This window comes from Glycine soja, chromosome 10 (genome assembly GCF_004193775.1).
Source record: "Glycine soja cultivar W05 chromosome 10, ASM419377v2, whole genome shotgun sequence".
Classification (NCBI taxonomy): Eukaryota; Viridiplantae; Streptophyta; class Magnoliopsida; order Fabales; family Fabaceae; genus Glycine; species Glycine soja.
The window spans coordinates 10308418-10328649 of record NC_041011.1 but is presented as its reverse complement, the minus strand read 5'-3'; the positions used below and the strand labels follow the sequence as shown (position 1 = coordinate 10328649).

The 20232-nt window shown below is 32.1% G+C and overlaps 1 pseudogene; it reads left to right on the top strand.

Moving 5' to 3' along the window:
- The first annotated feature begins 1012 nt into the window (after nucleotides 1-1012).
- LOC114371352 lies at nucleotides 1013-4133 on the top strand (annotated as a pseudogene).
- Nucleotides 4134-20232: the final 16099 nt, after the last annotated feature.

Below are 20232 nucleotides of genomic sequence, written 5' to 3'. Positions count from 1 at the left end.
TAAGAAGATGTTCAAAAAGTTGTGAAAAAAGTTATATCAAGTACATAAAATGCAAGTCAAGGTCTTGCTTTTATAGACTCTTCATGTTTGGTCAAGAAAACCATTGGAAGAGTTATAACCTTGAGAAAATCTTAAGAAAACCATTGGAAGAGTTACATCTCTTGATTTTTATTCAAAACTTGTCACTGGTAATCGATTACCAAAACCATGTAATCGATTACACAAAGCATTTTATGAAAAGATGTGACTCTTCACAATTGAATTTGAATTTCAACGTTCAGATACACTGGTAATCGATTACCAATATATTGTAATCGATTACACCATTTAAAAAACAATTGGAACGTTTCAAATTCAGTTAAAAGCTTTTGAAATCAAACTTTGCCACTGGTAATCGATTACCAGAGAGTAAAAACTCTGGTAACTTAGAAAATTTTGAGAAAAATTCTTTTGAAAAACAAAATTGTGCTATGTTTGTTTTTTGAAAAATCTTTTCAATACTTCCCTTGTGAAGTCTTCTTGATTTCTTCTCTTGAATCTTGAAATCAAACTTCTCTTGATTCTTGAATCTTCTTGATTTCTTGAAATTAATATTGATCTTGAACTTGTTGACTCAATCTTGAAATCATTCTTTGGGCTTTTTGTCATCATCTTTGTCATCATCAAAACTACTTGAATCAACTTTATTCATCATCATGAAGCTTGCTTCTACAAAAACAAAAACAACAAAAAGACGTACGGTGCCGACTGTCAACCATTACTCGTTAATAGTCGTTATCTTCAATGCACCACTGCTGGTTTTCTCTAGTTTCTTGGAGTTGTTGCAAAAATTGTTTAGCATAGTAATGCCATTTATAATTGTTTTCACCAACGTCACTTTTTAATATGATTTGGCATTATGAAGTTCCATCTAAATAAAATATTGTTGCAGCAATTTGTGTAACTGTGTGAGGGAGAAGTAAATCTCCAAGCCTCGACCAAAGCAGATACATAGTTTCACTTTGCAAATCAAATGGATAAAGAAATTGAGAGCATTGACACGAGTGATATCAGAGTTGATGCAACAGGTTTTATCAGGCAATGGACAGTACGATAAGGAGTAGGACTCCACCAAATTTCGGAGCATCGCTTATCCAAAGAATTTCTTTCATAGTGGACAATGCCATAAGCAATAGTACTGGGACTACATCAAATTTTGGAACTTTCCCTGTCCATGGTTTTGCTTCAGTAGTGGGCAGCGTGATAAGGAGCGGGACTGCATCAACTTTTAAAACATTCCTTGTCCATGGTTTTTCTTTGGCGATGGACAACACAATAAGAAGTAATAGGACTGCCTCAAATTTTGAAGCATCTCTTGCCCATGGTTTTGCTTCCGTAGAGGACACAAGGATTGTTTCTGCATGATTGTCACAAAGGGTGTCGAATGTGACTGGACATGTTGGTGGACGATTATTCACCCCGGCTGAGTTGAAAGCAGCCATCGACAATTTCTCACGGCACAACAAGATTGGTGCGGGAAGCTTTGGTGTTGTGTACAGAGTCAACCTTGTTGATGATCGCGAGGTCGCAATATAGAGAGGTGGTGCTCGATCACAGGGAATGGATCCAGTTAAGTTTGAATTTGCCATCTTGTCTGGCCTTTTACACCACAAGCACTTAGTTGGGGTGGTTGTGATATGAACCTTCATTGCACAAAGACTGACTTAGGATCATCTAGGATTAAACCTTGATGGAAAATGCGACAATTGATTAAGGAAATGATGGAAAATTGGCAAGATTTAAGGGTTGGGCAATGGCTAATTTCGTGGGCCTTAATAAGGTGGTTCTTGGCATAAAATGGAAGAATGAGATGATAAAACGTAGGTTAAGTGGTGGCTGGACAGAAATATAGAAATGGAAATAACTCAAGCTACAGGGCTCCAAATGAGGTGATTCCAAAACGAGGTGAAAGATCTCGTTTTGAAATTCAATTTAGGCTCAGGAATCACTTAATTTGAGCACGTAAAATGGGAGTTATGGCCATGAGATAATTTTGGGCAGAAGTGGATTTTCTGGAATTGTGGTTTGAAAGAACAAGGTTGAAGATGAAATGGTGGAAGGAAAGAATCACTCTTTCCGGCAAGGGCAACACACAAAGGATGTGAAAGACCTTTGATATAGCCAGGGTATTCTTGAATCACTCAAGAACTTAGGAGAATCACTCTCACTAAGATAAAAAAGATAAACTCTAATTTTTCTGAATAAAACTCAACTTGTCTTATTGATAAAAGGGTTCAACTTATATAGAAGCTTTACATCAGATTTTAGTAATGATCCACTAACCTAGAATTAAAAGAACTTAATGCCATTAACCTAGGGAATTAAAAGAACTTAATAGTTGAGTGTAAATGAAATTGTGGCAATCAAAAGCCACCCCCAACAGCCATCAAGTTAGCCACCATTTGGTCTCCCAAAAGGCTGATGCCTAGGTTGCCAATTGGGCCCTTATTACAACTTGAACTAAACCTAACTAAATCCCTTTTAGTTGATTAACCCAAAACATATTTTTGGTCAACCAAATTTACAAGGATTAGGCCATTATTTAGACAAACTAAACACTCTAAAATTGAGACAAAGTGGTGTCATTTAGTTCTCCTTCATTTGGGCCATGATACAACTCACAACCTTGGACTTTTCTCCTTGAAACTTGGACTTGTATTCAAATAGTATGGACAGCACTTGTTGAAGAGCTTCCTTGGCTTTCCTTGCTCTAGCCCTTGTCATAGGTCCTCCAAGTCCTTCAAGTGGATTCTTGCACTTGCTCTTGGTCATGTCCTCATCAGGTTGGGTACTGTCAAGAGAAAAATGAGAGTCTCTTTGTGTATGAGTTCATGAAGAATGGGTCGTTGTATGATCATTTGCATGTCAACAACAATGTGGACAACGGTAGTAGTGTGTTGAATTCGTGGAAAATGAGGATCAAGATTGCTTTGGATTCTTCCCGAGGAATAGAATATCTTCATATCTATAATACTATTCCACATATTCACCAAGATATCAAGTCTTCCAACATTCTTCTTGATGCCAGTGTTGGAAATTATCAAACGCTAAATAAAGGGAAGTGTATAATGTTTTACTTGAGTGAAATTCAAGAAAAACAATAAAAGAAATAACAAAGTTAAATAAGTGAAGGAGAAATTATACAAATATGTTATCTATTTACTTTCATAAATATTCTAACTTCAAGAAAAGAAAAAAAAAAAGAGAAAATACTTATTTTTATATTTTTTGTATAACCCTAGTTGAATGACTATTTGTAAACACTTGTTTATAATTTTCTTTTTTTACAATAAAATATCTGTAGCAGCCTGAAGGGTAGATATAATTGGTTGAACTCACTTATCAATTAGGTTTGTGCAAATATTAGCATATATTTTGTTTGTTACAAATCTGATCATAGAAAATTTTGTATAATTTTCCCAACAGCCACTTGGACAGCAAGAGTATCTGATTTTGGGTCGTCGACCGAGGCATCGGGATCCAGTTGGATCAATTGGATACATTGATCCGGAGCACTGCGATGGTCTAAATGTGTTGACAGCAAAGAATGATGTGTATGGGTTCGGAGTTGTAATTATTGAACTTTTAACAGTAAAGAGAGCTATATTAAAGGATGCGAAAGATGGAATCACCCCATTATTAAGTGTGGTGGACCTTGCAGTGCCTGCTATTTTGGCTCTGGATTTGGTGAAAATTTTGGATCCGAAAGTCTCACCACCGGATCCGGATGAAGCATTGGCAGTGGAGTTAGTGGCCTATTCTGCTGTCCATTGTGTGAGTTTGGAAGGGAAAAATATACCTACCATGGCTGACATTGTGCTCAATTTGGAGCGGGCTTTGGCTATTTGTAATAATAGTATATGATAGCATTACCAGCGGCTCTAATGTTTCAGAGTGATATACTAAGAAGAAAACCAATAATTATTTTTTCTTATATTAAGAAAAGCTGGTTGCAATTACTGCATAATTGTACTATACAGCTGCAGTCCATGTCACCCAAAGTTTAATTACTTTTGTGGGTTCTCAAAATTTATGTAATAGTAGTAGTTTCTTAGAAATATTTCTTATAAAGAAGCATATGTTGTACATTGTTTTGCGTGTGTAAGTAGTATTGAAACCAATTCTATAGCTCTGTTTCTTCCTTGTTGTATATACGAGTGTGAAATAGACAGAAATATATTAGCTCATTCTTGTTTTACTTTAAACATAAATTAGTCCAACCTCGGGAAAAGGCCAGGGCCCCAGGGGTGAAAAATATTGAAAATTTTGTAAATTTTTTTTTCTGAATTTCATATTTTTATTAATTCTTTCTAATATATTATATGGGTATAATAATCTAATCTAACATTATGCAGTTCTATTGTAGATTGTAAAATTTCGCAAAATTCCCAACGGTCAAGCAGAAAAATGAATCTCTTACACTATTTGGTTTACATAACACATGGCATGACAGGTTAAAGTATCATTAATTCCTGATGCATGTGAGTATATAAGCATCTAGTAATTTTTGTCAATTTTCATTTTGTCCGTCGCAATTTTCATTTCCTGATGCTTACAGGATTATTATGAAGAATGGCGTTACGGAGACAAAGGCTTTTTACAAGATATGGAAAGTGCCTACTCCTTTGAAGACTTCGACACTAATTTAGAAGTTAATACTAGACAAGATTCCCGCCAAAGATAACTTAATTTTGCTAGCTATGTGAAGGATAAGGAGGGTGGAGGTTTTCCCGTGTGCTGAAGAAGGGAATTAGTGGATATCAGCTATGCATAACAAGTGCATGGTGTGTTTTTGCTTTACAATTCCATGTTACGGCCTGAATGGCATTCAAGGTTCAATTTATATGGTTATAATAGAGATATAACATAGAAGCTTACACTTGATATATATGCTTATCGATTATCAATTTACTGTTACTGACTGCCCTATGGATACCATCACACGTGTCCCTGATTCTTGTCATAACAGATTATTTTTAATAATGTTGGCTAACAACTTGTGTTAGCACATCTTTTTCTCTTCAATGTAATGTTTTTGCATACAATGGTATGGTTTTGGTAAAAGGAGATATATTGCATACTACTCTGTCAGCATATGGGTTCATATCAAGAAACCATGTGACTAGAATCAGTTTAATTTAAAATCTACAGATCAAAAATCTCGGAATGTGATGTGAGTATATTGGAGCTTGTGTTTTTGTAACCATGGTGTGATGGGGTGAAGCATATTAGAGTGGAGTAGTGTCGTGATGCAAGAAAAATGATCTTTCATTAGTCCACAGTTTGAATACAGTCACAAAAAGCCTATGCAGAAGAAGACTTTTTTGCTTCTAGCACAAAATGGAGCCTTTGTCAAATCAATCTTGGTGGAGTTGCTACAAATACTATTCTGGTTGGCTTCCTACAGCATGTACATACTTCTAATAGTGTTATCACATTTGATTAATTCTAGAGCTATCATGTATATTGATGTGGTGTTGTGTTTAGATGGGCTTCTTTGGGTTCTTACATTATATTTTGGGGTACTCTAGGTTAACTAGATTTCATGCTGTAGCATATCATTCACTTGTATTATAATCTATGCCTCTTGCTTTTTAAAACAAATAAAAAAATCTTCAATTCTTGTTTTATTATCATATTACTGGTACGAATTATTCATCGATTTTACGGATGACTAGAGTAAGTAAAATGGATCGAGTTGGGCTGAGTTGGACTTTAAAAAATGTTGGCCCAGATAGAATCAGGCCTATTTGGGTCAACTCGATGGGTCTGCCAAGCCAGGCTGGACTTGGAAAATATAGGCTCAAATTCAACCATGCCTATGTTGGTCCAATATTTTTTTACTTTTTATTTTTTTTTCTTTGAATTTGTATAAATTTAGACAAAAAAAACTAAATGGATAGGCCCGAAGAGTCATTGGGCCTAGTTGCACTTCAAAAAATAGGTTATATAAAATATGGACCGGTCTGACTTGATCCATTTTTCACACTTGGCCCGATGGATCGGGCTGGGCTAATTCAACCTATCCATTTTGTCATCCCTACTAATGATTAATTTTTGTTAGGAACCTAATTACCATCTTTAGTGGGATTCTCTACTCCCAACCATATTTTTCATCTACAAGACTCAAATATGAAATATTGCTAAAGGGGATAGAGTTCAATACCACTTAGTGAATGATTTGTTAATTAAAAAAAAAATCTTGAAGTTAACCAGACAACTTTCCTACATTTGTTTCACTTCTGTTACACGAGATTGCATTACTTAAATGACTTATAACTCGGGGTGGAATTAATGAGGAAAATATTCCAAAATTCAAGAAATATGGAAGATGTGTTCATCTCAGTGAAATACAACAAGGGAAGCATTTCAAATTTGCTAAGTACTATGGGTTCAAAGATTGGATAGCGTAAGAGGCACAAATGCACAATATATTAGTTTCCCACGGAAACATACTTTTGTGGGAAGGATATTTTTGGAATTGACTAAAAAGCCACCCACATGGGAAGTGAGAATTGCAATTTTGGGGTGAGAATAACAACTCCGTATGGTGGGCTGTTCAACATGTACAGTCTATGGGCTTAAATTTTGTTTTTGGAGACTGATAATTGGTTGCCACTTGCCATTCAAATGAGTGCCTCCAAGGCTCCAACAACTTATATTGTTTTTAAATTTATATATTCTTAAGAAAAAACAAAAATTACAATACACTGAATAAAAATAAAATGGAAGAAGGATTTTACGTGAACGCTGACAGCAACATTAGTACCGATATACCTCCACGAGAGAGAAGAAAATCCATCCCACTTGCTGGGAGTATGTTCACCCTTGCAATAAGAGATAGATTGCATAATTTTCTCACTTCAAATTATATACACGTGTTATTCTAATTTTCTCACTTCAAATTCTTATTTTCTAATATGTAACAGTTGTTCGTATAAATAGTTGTTTCATGTAATTTTTTCTCATTATATTTCCTTAATATAATTAAAAGATTTATTAATATATAAGATTATGAGAAATACTCTAACTCATATATTAAGAGGCAATAAATACGAGTCTTGACAAAAAAGCTTAATAAATTTAACAATACTTAGGCTCTGGTTAGATTAATTCCTCTTAAAATACTTACAAGGAAAGAAAATACTAGCATGAAACTAGAGTGATTTGAACTTCTTCCAAAGTTAAGTTAAATTAACTTGTGCACTTCACTCTTAGATAAGTTAAGAGAATTTATATAACATTAAGTGTATAAATTAATTTTAGCTTATTAGAGAAGTTCAATTTAATATTCTATCTTCTTATTTTTTTTTCCTTCTAAATATTTATAAAAAAATATCTTAAACTTTACTCCAAAAATAAGCAGCTAAAACCCCTGCCTTAGCCCATATCCAAGACCGGATTTCGATCAGATATACCCGGTAAACCGATTTTATATATATATATATATATATATATATATATATATATATATATATATATATATATATATATATATATATATATATATATATATATATATCTTCTTAGCCAGTGGACCAAATTTAATAATGTCAAATGTAATTTTTTTTATTTCTTTCACATTAACACTTCATCTTTAGTGGGTAGTTAGAAACTAATAATAAACATTATGGTCTAAAATTAAGTGAATGTCCCAAACCAAGATTAATTCTACACCCAAAAGGCGAGCTAGATACATATCATTAGGCCGGTTTGACCTTTTTAGGTGTGAATCAATTTCCTCACCAGTTTAATTAGGAGTTCGCTTTCATAATATTGGTCAAAACTATAATAATTAAAGCCAAATACAAAAGCATAGACATCCAAATATAGAAACTAATGTTTAGGGGCAGTGAAATGAGCAATCTTGTGATACATGCAATGTTTTTATTAGGGGTAGTGAAATGAGCAATCCTGTGACACATGCAATGTATTTTTTTATTATAAATATATTTTTCTGTGGTAATAATTTTATTCGAAATACAATGTTTTTTATTTTTGTTATTATAATAGTAGTTGAACTGTGTTCTTTAGCACCGCCCTTCTATCACAATCTTTCATATATAGGTAGGCCCTAGTGTGAATCACTACATATTGAAACAAAATTAAGAGCTAGCACTTAGTCCATACTCCATACCTGCTCATTACATGGGTTGCTCCCTCTTTTTCAAGATGCACATAAACATGGAATTAAATACTTTACATGCAAGTCAACCCATTGAGTAGTCAACTATATAGGCATGGCATACAGGTTCAACATATTATGATATATTATTGTCACTTCCCACCACATGTATTCATATTGTTGTTGCACATCCTGGTTTGTGGTCAACAGCAGTAAAGTTATCCTCCAAATGATCTATTTTCAGTGGCACCCTCTGGATATCTCCATGATCAGGTGGTGATGAGGTCAATCTTTACCTTCACTTTTCATAATTAAATTAAATTGTAGCACATATTATTTTTCTTAATTTACATCTATGATTTTAATCTGGAATAGGGAAAGCTAAGTCCATTATAAAATGTGTTAATATTTTTAAACTTAATGAAAGCTAGACCTATCATTGGTGGAATTAAAACTGACAAGTTAGCCATACATAGGGATGAGACACAATTACTGTGGCAAATAAACAAGTAAACAACCATTGAATGATCTAAAGACCAAAAATTTAGACACTATTAACATTGTGTCCTCTACTCTTTCAAATCCTCCTAGCCATGAAAACATTGAAAAGAAGATACATTTTGAATATCTTTGTACCGTAGTTGCGCTATATACTTGATTCACCAAAACAAAAATTAAGGAAAATTTAATTAATTGAAGAAAAAGTTATAAGCAATGTTATATTATATGTATAACTTACAATTTTTTTCATTTAGTATTTTTTAAGATTTTGGTAACATCACATCTCAACTTTTTTCAGCAATATGAGTGTAGTGTGGAATGATAAAACGACTCACTCAAGTTGAGTGTCAACGCATGCGTTTTGACATTGTGACAAGAGACCAGAGTCTTAAACTTTAAGAGATTGTTGGTCATATTAATATACTTGCAACACCCTTCATATGTGTTTTCATGCTTTGAGATCACTAGCTTCTATTATAGCAGTGGTCTGCCACTTCATAAAATGCATTATTTAACTTCTCCATAGCCAATTATGACACATCCTGGTGGATGTAGAAAGCTTGTGATCCATATTGCCTTGTCCTCTCATTTCAAATTTAGTGAGCCCCATCACATTCTCTTCGACAAGAAAGGTCCTTCTTTCACGTGTGTAGTTAGATACCGAAGCCCCATACCCCTTCTCTTTTTCTGTGAATGCCAATTACTCAAACATATCTCACATTATCTCAAATTCTTTTATAGTGTGTTTAGATGGAGCAATTCAACAGGGGAATTCATTTTTTCAAGAAATTTAAAATGATTAATGATAAAATAGCTTGTTTTGATAAAATATTTAAAAAGAGATTTAATTTTTTTATATTTTTATGAATCATTTTGATTGACTTAAATAGTGAGATTTCAAATTCTCTCAAAAAATATAAAATTTCAAATTCTTTTTTCAGAGATGCTCACTCTAACTTACGTTTTTGCTCATGATTATTTCTCGCTCAACACTCACAACTACGGGTAACCAAAGTTTTTATAACCGATATCGACATAAGTTGTTTTTCACTAATGTTGGTCAAGGTTTTTTCGGTTAGGATTTTTTTGTATGATGTCAACGAAAGCTATTTTTTGCCGATATCGACTAAGATTTTTTTTAGATGATGTTGGTTAGGGTTATTTTCTCACTGACGTCAATCATGGAAAATTTTTGCTAACATCGGCTAAGGATTTTTTTGGCTATTGTCATCCAGGTTTTTTCAGTTGATGTTGACTAATGATTTTTTTGGCCGATGTTGGCTACATTTTTTCTACTGACATCCATCATGACTAACTTTTAAGTAGACACCTGTTAGGATTTTTCAGCCGACGTCAGTTAGGTTTTTCTAGACAACATCAGCCAAAGCTATTTTTTAGCCAATATCGGCTAGGATTATTTTTTAGCTGATGTTAGCTAGGGTGTTTTGGCTGATGTCAACTAGATTTTCTTAGCCAACATCAGTTAGGATTTTTTTGCTGACATCGACTAGGGTTTTCTGGTTGACATCAACCAGAGCTATTTCTTAACCATATTAGTTAGGTTTTTTGGTTGATGTTGGCTAGGATTTTTTCTGCTAACACCAGCTAGGTATTTTTTACCGACATCGGGCATGAATATTTTTAGTCAACATCAACTAGGTTGTTACAGTCGACATCCACTAGAGTTTTTTCAGTTGACATCGGTCAGAGCTATTTTTTAGCCAACATCAGCTAAAGCTATTTTATAGCCGATGTTGGGTAGGGTCTTTTGTCTGACATTGATCAGGGCTATTTTTTAGCCAAATTTGACTAGGGATTTTTTGGCCAACATTGACCAATGATGTTTTTCGACCGACATTGGGTAGGTTCTATTGGTCAGCATTGACCAAGTTATTTTTTAGTCGATATTGGGTAGATTTTTTTGTCAACGCCTGCTAGGATTTTTTATACCGACGTTGGCTAAAAATAGCCTTGGCCAATGTCATTCGAAAAAACCTTAGTCGATGTCAGCCAAAAAAACCCTAGCTGACGTTGGTAAAAAAATCTAGCCAGCATTGGCTGAAAAATAGACTCAACCAACGTTAGCTAGAAAATATCCCCAGCTGACGTCAGCTGACAAATATTCCCAGCATACTTTGATAAAAAAAAAAAACCCTATTTGATGTTGACCGAAAAATAGCCTTAGTTAATGTTGGTTTAAAAACATCACTGGTTGTGGTCAAACAAAACAACCCTAGTTAAAATTATCAATATTTTGTATTTATAAATTATTTAAAAATTGAAAATATTTTTTAATTAATATTTTAAAATTAGATTGTGTTTATTTTCTATAAAGTTTAATATTAAAATTTCATCTATTTAAAATATAAAATTGAAATTTTGCATATGGAGGAAATCGAATTGCCCTATCCAAACAAAGGATTTAAAATGGAAGAAATTTGAATTGATTTATCCAAACAAAGCATTTGAAAAATGAAAGAAATTAAAATCAAAGCAATTCAAATTCTAAACATTTCAAATTTCTTAAAATTTTGAAATTCTTAATCTAATAGATTAAAGTCACCATAAAATACATGGATCAACTAATGTATGATTATTCCATCTTAACCATTCCTCAAACATACATCATCATCGTATCTCAAATTTTCTTAAAAGTCACCATCAAACGCATGCATCAATTGACACATGATTATTTTAATTAATTTAATTGTTTCTCAAACATAGTAACTCAAATTCCCATAAAGTCACCATCAAGCTTCACTCGGGACTTTGATTTTGAGATAATTGATTAAGTTAAAATAATTTTTGTATCAATTGATCTATATGCTCACATTAAACACTCAAGAGATAAAAAAAAAAAAAAAACTTCACAATAATGATATCCGGCTCGAACAAAATTATATATATCGTATTTAGTTTCTTACCAAAAGAAATTCCGTTAGGCTACACTGGCAAGAGACACAACACATGCCCATTAAAAAATGTATCTCCCTTTTAGAAATCACACCATTCAAAATTAACCAAACTAGCAATTTTTGCACAATTAGCATTCTTCCCACAATGTAAAAGTTGAATTAATGTGCACATGGAACCCATTGGTAGAACCTACAATATTATAGCGGTTGAAGAAAGGAAATTGTCGTGAATTGGGAAGGCATAATTTTTGGGATTCCTTCACAAACACCAGTGGATGAAAACCAAAGTGGAGGGTGTGGCCCTCTCAAACGGGCCTTTGCCATCTCCCACCCCACCAGCCAACTATGATTATGTCTGCATTTGATGGTCCAAATAATCCAACCTCTTGAAAAAATTTCCCACATTTATCTTCACCCCTATAATTCCATCAATACAATACTATAATTCCTCAAAGAAAGCATAGAGATAGGTCTTGTGATCGATTTGATTACACGTAACAAGATATTGAAAACCAAAGGCACACAAAATCAAAAAGATGCGTGAAAAGTGAAAAATACCCTCAATATATGCTTAGCCACCTCATTTTGGGTGGCCCATAAATACACTGATCTTAATTCTTCTCCATTCCAAATTGGTGCGCCTATCAATTTCAAATCACTTAGGTCTTCGTGTTCAGTTCTGTTTAGTGGTATTGGTAGCTTTCATGACTTGGTGAATAATACCGTAATAGTGTGCGCACTAATATTATTATTCACCACCTTTAAATTCCATGATCGTATATTAGTCAGTTATCTAAATTTTTGTGTGCTAATTCAAAATCGGCAGTGTTTCAATGGACGTGCCTTCTCAACAAATGTCAATCATGGAAACTAACACACTTTTCTTTTTCAAGGAAAAAGTATGAGTAGCAACTCAGTTTTTAGCGTCGAATAATTACAAAAATTGTCTCACTAAAATATGAAATTTTTTTCATCTTAAATATATTCTTGTTTGATGAACCAAAAATATAAAATTAATGCATATATTTAGTAGTCTTATTTAACTTAAATAAAGTTATCATATATATATAGGTATTGATTGATACACAATATTTTGGGTAGAACATCTTTCCAAACCTTTTTAATCCACCTTTCTATTTCATATATATAATTAATTAATCCACCTTTCTTCTAGTTTGACGCTCAAATTTTTTAATGAATATGCTGATGCGTTGAACAGTGAACCTAACCGACTAAAATGACATAGACTAGATGCTTTGATTGAATTTCTAAACATCTTTTAAAATATTCAATTTTGGGTTGGATATATTCTAAGCCATTCTTCAATTTATTCTTAAAATCCTCCTTTGAATGATTTTCAAGATATTAAATAATACATTCACATTCTAAATAGTCTTTAATTAATTATAAAAAACTAGGAGGGTTTATAAGAAAAAAATATATTAAGAAGACATATATAGGATTGCTCTTTTAGATTTTGGTTTAACAATATTATCTTCCTGTTGGGTTTGAATGTCGAATTAGCTAGGTTGGCAGGCTTTGGCAGAATAGAATATTCATTTGGAGAGATCAATTGGCTTTTCTTGTTTTTGTTTTCTGGCTGCCCTTCAACTTTGTCCCTTTATTGGGACCTTGAGCAATTGAGCATTGCTCTCTCTTTGGTGCTTCTCGTCCTTGTGTTTATCGGCGTTGCTCTCAATCTATTTCTATGTAACAACTTGTGCCTAGCAATGAATAATAAATTAATGTTTGTGTTTTGATGAGATGTGATAATAGCTTATAGTTTTTTGTTGTTGTACATAATATGATGCAAAAGAATATTCCGACATTACTAAAAATTTTGAAGAATTTGTTGGCAGTCATAGGTGATTGTCTCCTCCCAACAATGAAAATGTTATTGAGACAAGGATTTAAAAAAAAATGTTTATAAGCGTTTTGCAACACTATTTAAAAGAGGATAAATGATGATAAAAAGTTTATTATATAAAAAATTATTTAATATCTAATTAAATATTTATTTAATTATGCTTAATATAACCGAATTAATTGTTGCAATCGTTAACAAGAGCACAAGCCATGCACAAACAAATATTCTTCAATGTTTGATTTATTTGTTTAGTACGTATATTTTTTTTTTTGAATTTGTCTAACATATAAAGAAATTATTTTTTAGATGTTAATTATTATAGAAATAAAAATAGGAAACATTTTTTGTTCAAAGTAAACAAGTTCTTTAGTTTTTCTTGCGCAATAATAATGCTATTTTTAAAAACAAATATCTTATGATATTAATAAACATAGTTTAATGAATGTATATTATGAAAAAATTATCCCATCTTGTATCTGTCTAAATTACAGATAAAATGAATAAAATAAATATAACATTAAAAATGACTGATAATTTAATTTTAAAACTCAGTATTAAATATTACCAATTTCTGTTAAAAAAAACTATTGAATCTTAGTCAAAGATCCTCGAGCAAAATCTTCACACACACACACAGAATCCTTGAAAAATAGTGTTGGAGGGGTATCACTAACATTTCTCATTACTCATTACGTAATTATTTTGTTCTTATTTTATAAATTATATTGTATTAAGCAATTTCTCACAACAATATTATTTAACAATAACTAATTAATTGAAGTACTTAACTTCCCCTCCCCCCCCCCCCACACACACACACATATAAAAGATGTTGTTGTGTGCAATTTGCTTTTTTATATTGAAGAGCATTTTTGAAATACATGTTAATAAAATAACTAAGATGTATTAATTACAATTTTGTTTAATTTTATAATAAATATAAAATTTATATTAAGGATGATTTCAAAAACAGAGATTTGATTGAAAATAAATTTAGCCCCAACATAAGTATATCTTCTTAGTGGTCAAATCATGCAACTTTTTTTTATGAAAAGAAAAAAAAAAGTTACATGATTTCATTACTAATAAAATATACCATGATCAACTTCCTCAGTTTTGTCTTACGTCTATTTTGTTCTTTAATTTTTAGGGAATTACCATCTATACCCTTATCAAGGTAAGCTTTTTAACCAATTTTGCTTCTGTTTTTTTTTTTCGTTCTTTTTTTTTGTGAAATTTGCTTCTGCTTTTTTCACTAAACTTACTGCCGACCAAAAAAATAATAAAAATAACAAAACTAGGTTACGATATAATCTTACAAAAATATTTCCTTTCTTTTCAACTATACAAAATATATTTCTTTCTCTTTAACCTTTTCCGTTTTAAATTTAGATAAAGTGAAGTGATCATTAATTTATTCTTATGTACCTTTCTTTTGATTATGACTCTTGAGATCCGGAAATATATTTTTCTCTTCAAGCTTATCCTTTTTAAATTTTAATTCATCGATCTTTCTCATCTTTATTTTTTTAATTTATTTTTTGTAACTACTAGTTAAATTATTTAAATTAGTAGACATAAACTAAGTTAGAAGTATTAATCCATTGTCTATAATACATAATATTAATTGTACAAAGTCCATTACAAATATTTTGAATAAATTGGGATATTAAAAGTTTAACTTATGAACTACTTTTATACATGCGTAGACCACTCAGCTAGCAAATTAGCAGATGCCTATTTAGTTTCGAATGATACATGATGTAATAATTAATAGTTTTAGAATCCTGCAAAGAATACGTTCCAATTTTTAGTCAAGGCAACAAATCTAACATATATGATTCATTCCGTGAGTACCTTTTTCATCGGCTATACATTTTTATGGATAAAAATATCAAAAAATTTATTTAATCAACTAAATTAAATTCTTTTAGTTCACCTACTATACATGCATTATCATGAAAGACATCAATGCAAACTATCTTCAAATGGAAATTGAATACTTGCCTAGATATCATGCCAAAAATTGTTTACATATTTTCGGTGAAAGAAAGGATAGAAAAATAATTTTTTAACGCGCGCATTCTTTTGAGTACATCTTTTAAATATTTTTTATGTTGGAGAATCTTTTAAATGTTAAAATTGAAACCTTATTTGTTACAGTATCTTCGAGTTATTCACCTGAGATACTTTCTCATTTAAATTATTAGATTTTTGTTATAATTTTATCAAATTTTCAAATAAACTCCAATAATTTAAAAGTTTTTAATAGGGTGCTGGTGTTCTCATGCTTGAACAATTAATGTGTGACCTGATACATGTTATGTAGGAGTATGGAAATTATTTTAAAGCAATGAAAACGTTTGAAAAAACAAATATTATAGCATTTGCTGCGTGCTACTTTTTGGTGGCAGATTTATGGACTATGGTTATATATATTTTAAGGACATTAATAGAATTGAACATAATCCCACTTAATAAAATTAATGGTGTGGCCATAGACGTAACCTTTACTTTTTAAAAGTAGCATGCACATTGCTTTTTTTTCACATATAGATCATCTATACTTGATGAGGAATGACATTATTATCTATGCAAAACCGAATACACTAATAAATTAAAATAAAATATTTCGTATTTTACGTTCTTTAATTTTAAGGGTGCGATTAAAGGTAAGACTTTGGAGAGAAATAGAAGAATAGAATATTCTTTTTTAATAAATATTTTATAATTTGATTAATTTTCAATAAAATAATAAATTTGTATAAAATTAATATCCTAATTTCTTTTATCTATTCATATAATTTTAAAAGAATAACTCATTCAATTTTTTTAAAAAAATAATCCTCCTTTCATTTCTGAAATCCTTTTTTTTTTCAAGATATCAATTGGCCGAAATTGAATTAAAGGAATCGACTTTTTAACAAATATTTTTTTATATACATATGTTTGAATATGCATATTCAAACATACCCTAACAAACCTATAAATTCAAACTAAAATCTCTCTGTATATTCCAAGTTAATTAATTATCTTAATTAGTACTAAACTGGAGGGGTAGGAAAGTTCCTCGTAAGCAATATTAATGTTGGGTGTGGGACAATATATTAATTGTTTATAGAAAATATTAGGTGGTGGTGGTGTTGCTATCGTCAGTCCTCATCAACACATGCCTTTGGTGGGGATGGGGGTGGTGCCGAATCTGAACCTACAAGACAAATAAACTACTCCAAAAATAAAATCCATGTTTATATAATAAAGTCCGTTCTTGCAAATAAACAAACAATATAATTTAAGAAATGAACAAAACCTAAAACTTTTGGACGGAAAATTCAAGCTTTGAAAATTGAGACCTTGTTGGCACTAGTAACGTAACGACAAACAGGTATTAGTAGCATAAACCATTAGCCAACAAAACAATGCGTTCAATCCAAATTATTCTCATTTGTTTAATTAAGGACTAATTAAACTGGCTCAAGTAAAGTCATTTGGGACACTTTCAACGGATAATACCACAAGCCCATGACCTGAACTTTATCGGCCATGGCCAGCTGTTCCTTCATTTCTCTACAAAATAGAACAGTCATATGGTCCAAAATATATAATATTATATGTAGAACGAATTTGTATATATAAAACAATTATGAATTAGTGTACCAACACTTCATGCATGTGTCATGCAAGAAAGAAGGTTATTTGCGAGTTTTAATTTATTTTTATTACTTTTCATATGAATATTAAACGGCTTGATTGTGTTGCTCATCAAAATCGTAACTAAGGAATTCGGTCATGCGACATTAATTGGAAAAACTTGGAAATTTTTAATATACTGCTGATGCGTCTATAAATTGATAAATCAATAAATCACCATAAGAAATTCGCATTTTAGCCAATGCTACAACACTAAAGTGGACGATATTGGATTTTAGCATATAAGCTTTGCATCTACCAGGGTCTGGCTCTCCAAAGCTAAAGCTGCACATGTGTGTCCATGTTTATTGTAGTGTCAAGCCAAAAATAGATTGTAAATTGAAAGCCAACTGAAAAAAAATGGTCAATGCTATATTTTTTTTTTATTTGATACCATCATAATTAAGATTTTAGACTCTCATGTGGTACCCCATGTATCCATTCCATAAGTTTTGATTCTTTTGATCTCCTATAAAATTAATCATAAGTTAGGATTTAGTTACACTTAAAGTCCATCATTTTTTTCCAAGAGTATATTATGCGGAGATCAAATTTAGATCTTTGCCTATAAACTTGACGTATGTTGTCAATTAAATTACACTACCTTTTGAAGGCTAGCTTTCCAACTAATTGCAATGCCAAAAGTTGTGAACACAAATATTTCCATTGATCTAAATAGCTAGCATAATCAGATTCTACAAAACCTTCAATAGCAGTTGTCCTACTACTATCCCTAACTCCACCATAAACCAAAACTCTCCCAAATGATCCTTTGATATATCTGAGCATATCCATTTAAAGGCTTGTCAGTGTGCTTTGCCTAGATTTGCCATGAACCTACTCACTAGGCTCACTACATATGTTATGTTAAGGAGAGTACATACCATAGCATACATCAATGGCCTTACAACATTAGCATATGGAATACCTTACATATAAATTATATCATCATGTGTCTTAGGTGCTTGACTTGTACTGAGCTTAAACTGCTAAGACATAGGAGTAGTTACAGGTTTGGAATTTGACATTCCAAACCTTTCAAGAACTTTTCTGATATATAACTCTTAAGACAAATATAACAATTTCCTTTTTCTGTCCTGTTTGATTTCTATTCCCAATATCCTCCTAGTTGTTACCAAATCCTACATTTCAATTTTTCAACTTCACTCTTGTTATTACTTGCTATCAAGATATCATCAACACATAGTAGCAATATCACAAACTCAGCTTTAGAAGGAAATTTGAAGTAAACACAGTTATCATGGTGACTTCTATGAAACTTTATATGAGCCATAAATTCACCAAATCTCTTATTCCATTGCCTAGAGGATTGTTTCAAACCATACAAGGATTTGTTTAATTTGCAAACATAATCCTCTTTACCTCTAGCTTCAAACCCCTCGGTTTGCTTTATCAATATCACCTCATCAAGCTTTCCATACAAAAATATTGTCTTCACATTCATTTGTTCTAACACAAGATCAAACTTTGTCACCATAGCCAAAAGTACTCTAATTGACCTATGTTTCACAACAAAGAGAAAACCTCATTGAAATCAATTCCCTACTTTTAAGTGAATCCTCGAGCAATAAGTCTAGCTTTAAATTTATTTGGTTCAACTCTTTGGATGTCTTCTTTCTTCTTGAAGATCCACTTGCAGTTGACCACTCTAGAACCAAGGTTTTTTTTTTAATCAATTCCCATGTATGGTTGTCATGGAGAGACTTAATCTCTTCATTCATGGCACTTAGCCATTTTTCTTTCTCCTTACTAGCTAAGACAACTTTAAAACTTTTTGGCTCTTCCTTCAAAACTTCACTGGCAGCTACCAGAGCAAATCTTATTAGATCAACATATCCATACCTCTTAGGTGATTTGATTTCCCTTCTGGTTCTGTCTTGAGCTAGCATATAACCATCTCCTTCTTGTTGCTTTTCTTCATATTCCTCTTCATCAAAAGACCAATTAACAACTTGTGTCTCAGCATGCTTGTCCTTAATTTCTACCTCAAACTTTAATTTTTTAGAACTAGTTTCCTCACTCTGCTTAGTGTTGGACTAAACCATGTTGGGCTTGGTCTTGTAGGCCATTTCAGCTTCATTGAAGACAACATCATGACTCACTAAACACCTCTTATAACCAACCTCCAAACACTGAAACTTATGCCCTTTCAATCCCTCAGGGTATCCCAGAAATATGCATTTGACAAATTTAGGTTCCAATTTGTCTTGCCTAATGTGAGCATAGGCAACACCACCAAATATCTTTAGTTGTTTTAGACTTGGTGGATGGCCAGACCAAATCTCCTCAAGGGTTTTAAAATTTAGACTTGTTAAAGGACACTTGTTGATGAGATATACATTAGTCATTGTTGCTTTAGCCCAAAAAATCTTGGGTAATCCTGCACTTAGCAACATACATCTCACTCTCTCCAAAATGGTCTTGTTGAATCTTTCAGCTAAACCATTTTGTTAAGGGGTGCCAAGAGTTGTCCTCTGCCTTGTAATGTCATTCTCTTTGCAGAAAGCATTGAAATCAGAGCAAACTCAAGACCATTATCAGTACGGAACCTCTTGATTTTTCTGCCTATTTGGTTTTCCACAAGTGTCTTCTGGCTTTTGAAGTTATCAAAAGCCTTATCTTTATTTTTCTGAATGTAGATCCATAATTACCTTGAGTAGTGATCCACAGTGCTCAAGAAGTTCCTTGCACTATAATGAGATGAGGTATTGGTTAGATCCCAAAGATCAGTGTAACGACCTGCCTCATTGTTATGATATCACTACTCTAAAACGTAAAATTTCAATTTTAAGTAAAAGTTATATTAATTTGATCATGAAAACTGTGGTAAATTTTTCACGATATACATTCATCAAATAGCGTATAAATATATGTATGTGTGTGTGTGTGTGTGTGTGTGTGTGTGTGTGTGTGTGTGTGTGTGTGTGTGTGTGTGTGTATTAAACCATTATACATCATTCACATGTCAAGGTATAATTCAGTTTTTACATGTATCTAAACCTAGAATTTACATGCCCAATCAAAACATCAAGGAACCTATTAAGGAACAGTTTGATAATAAAACACAACTCTCC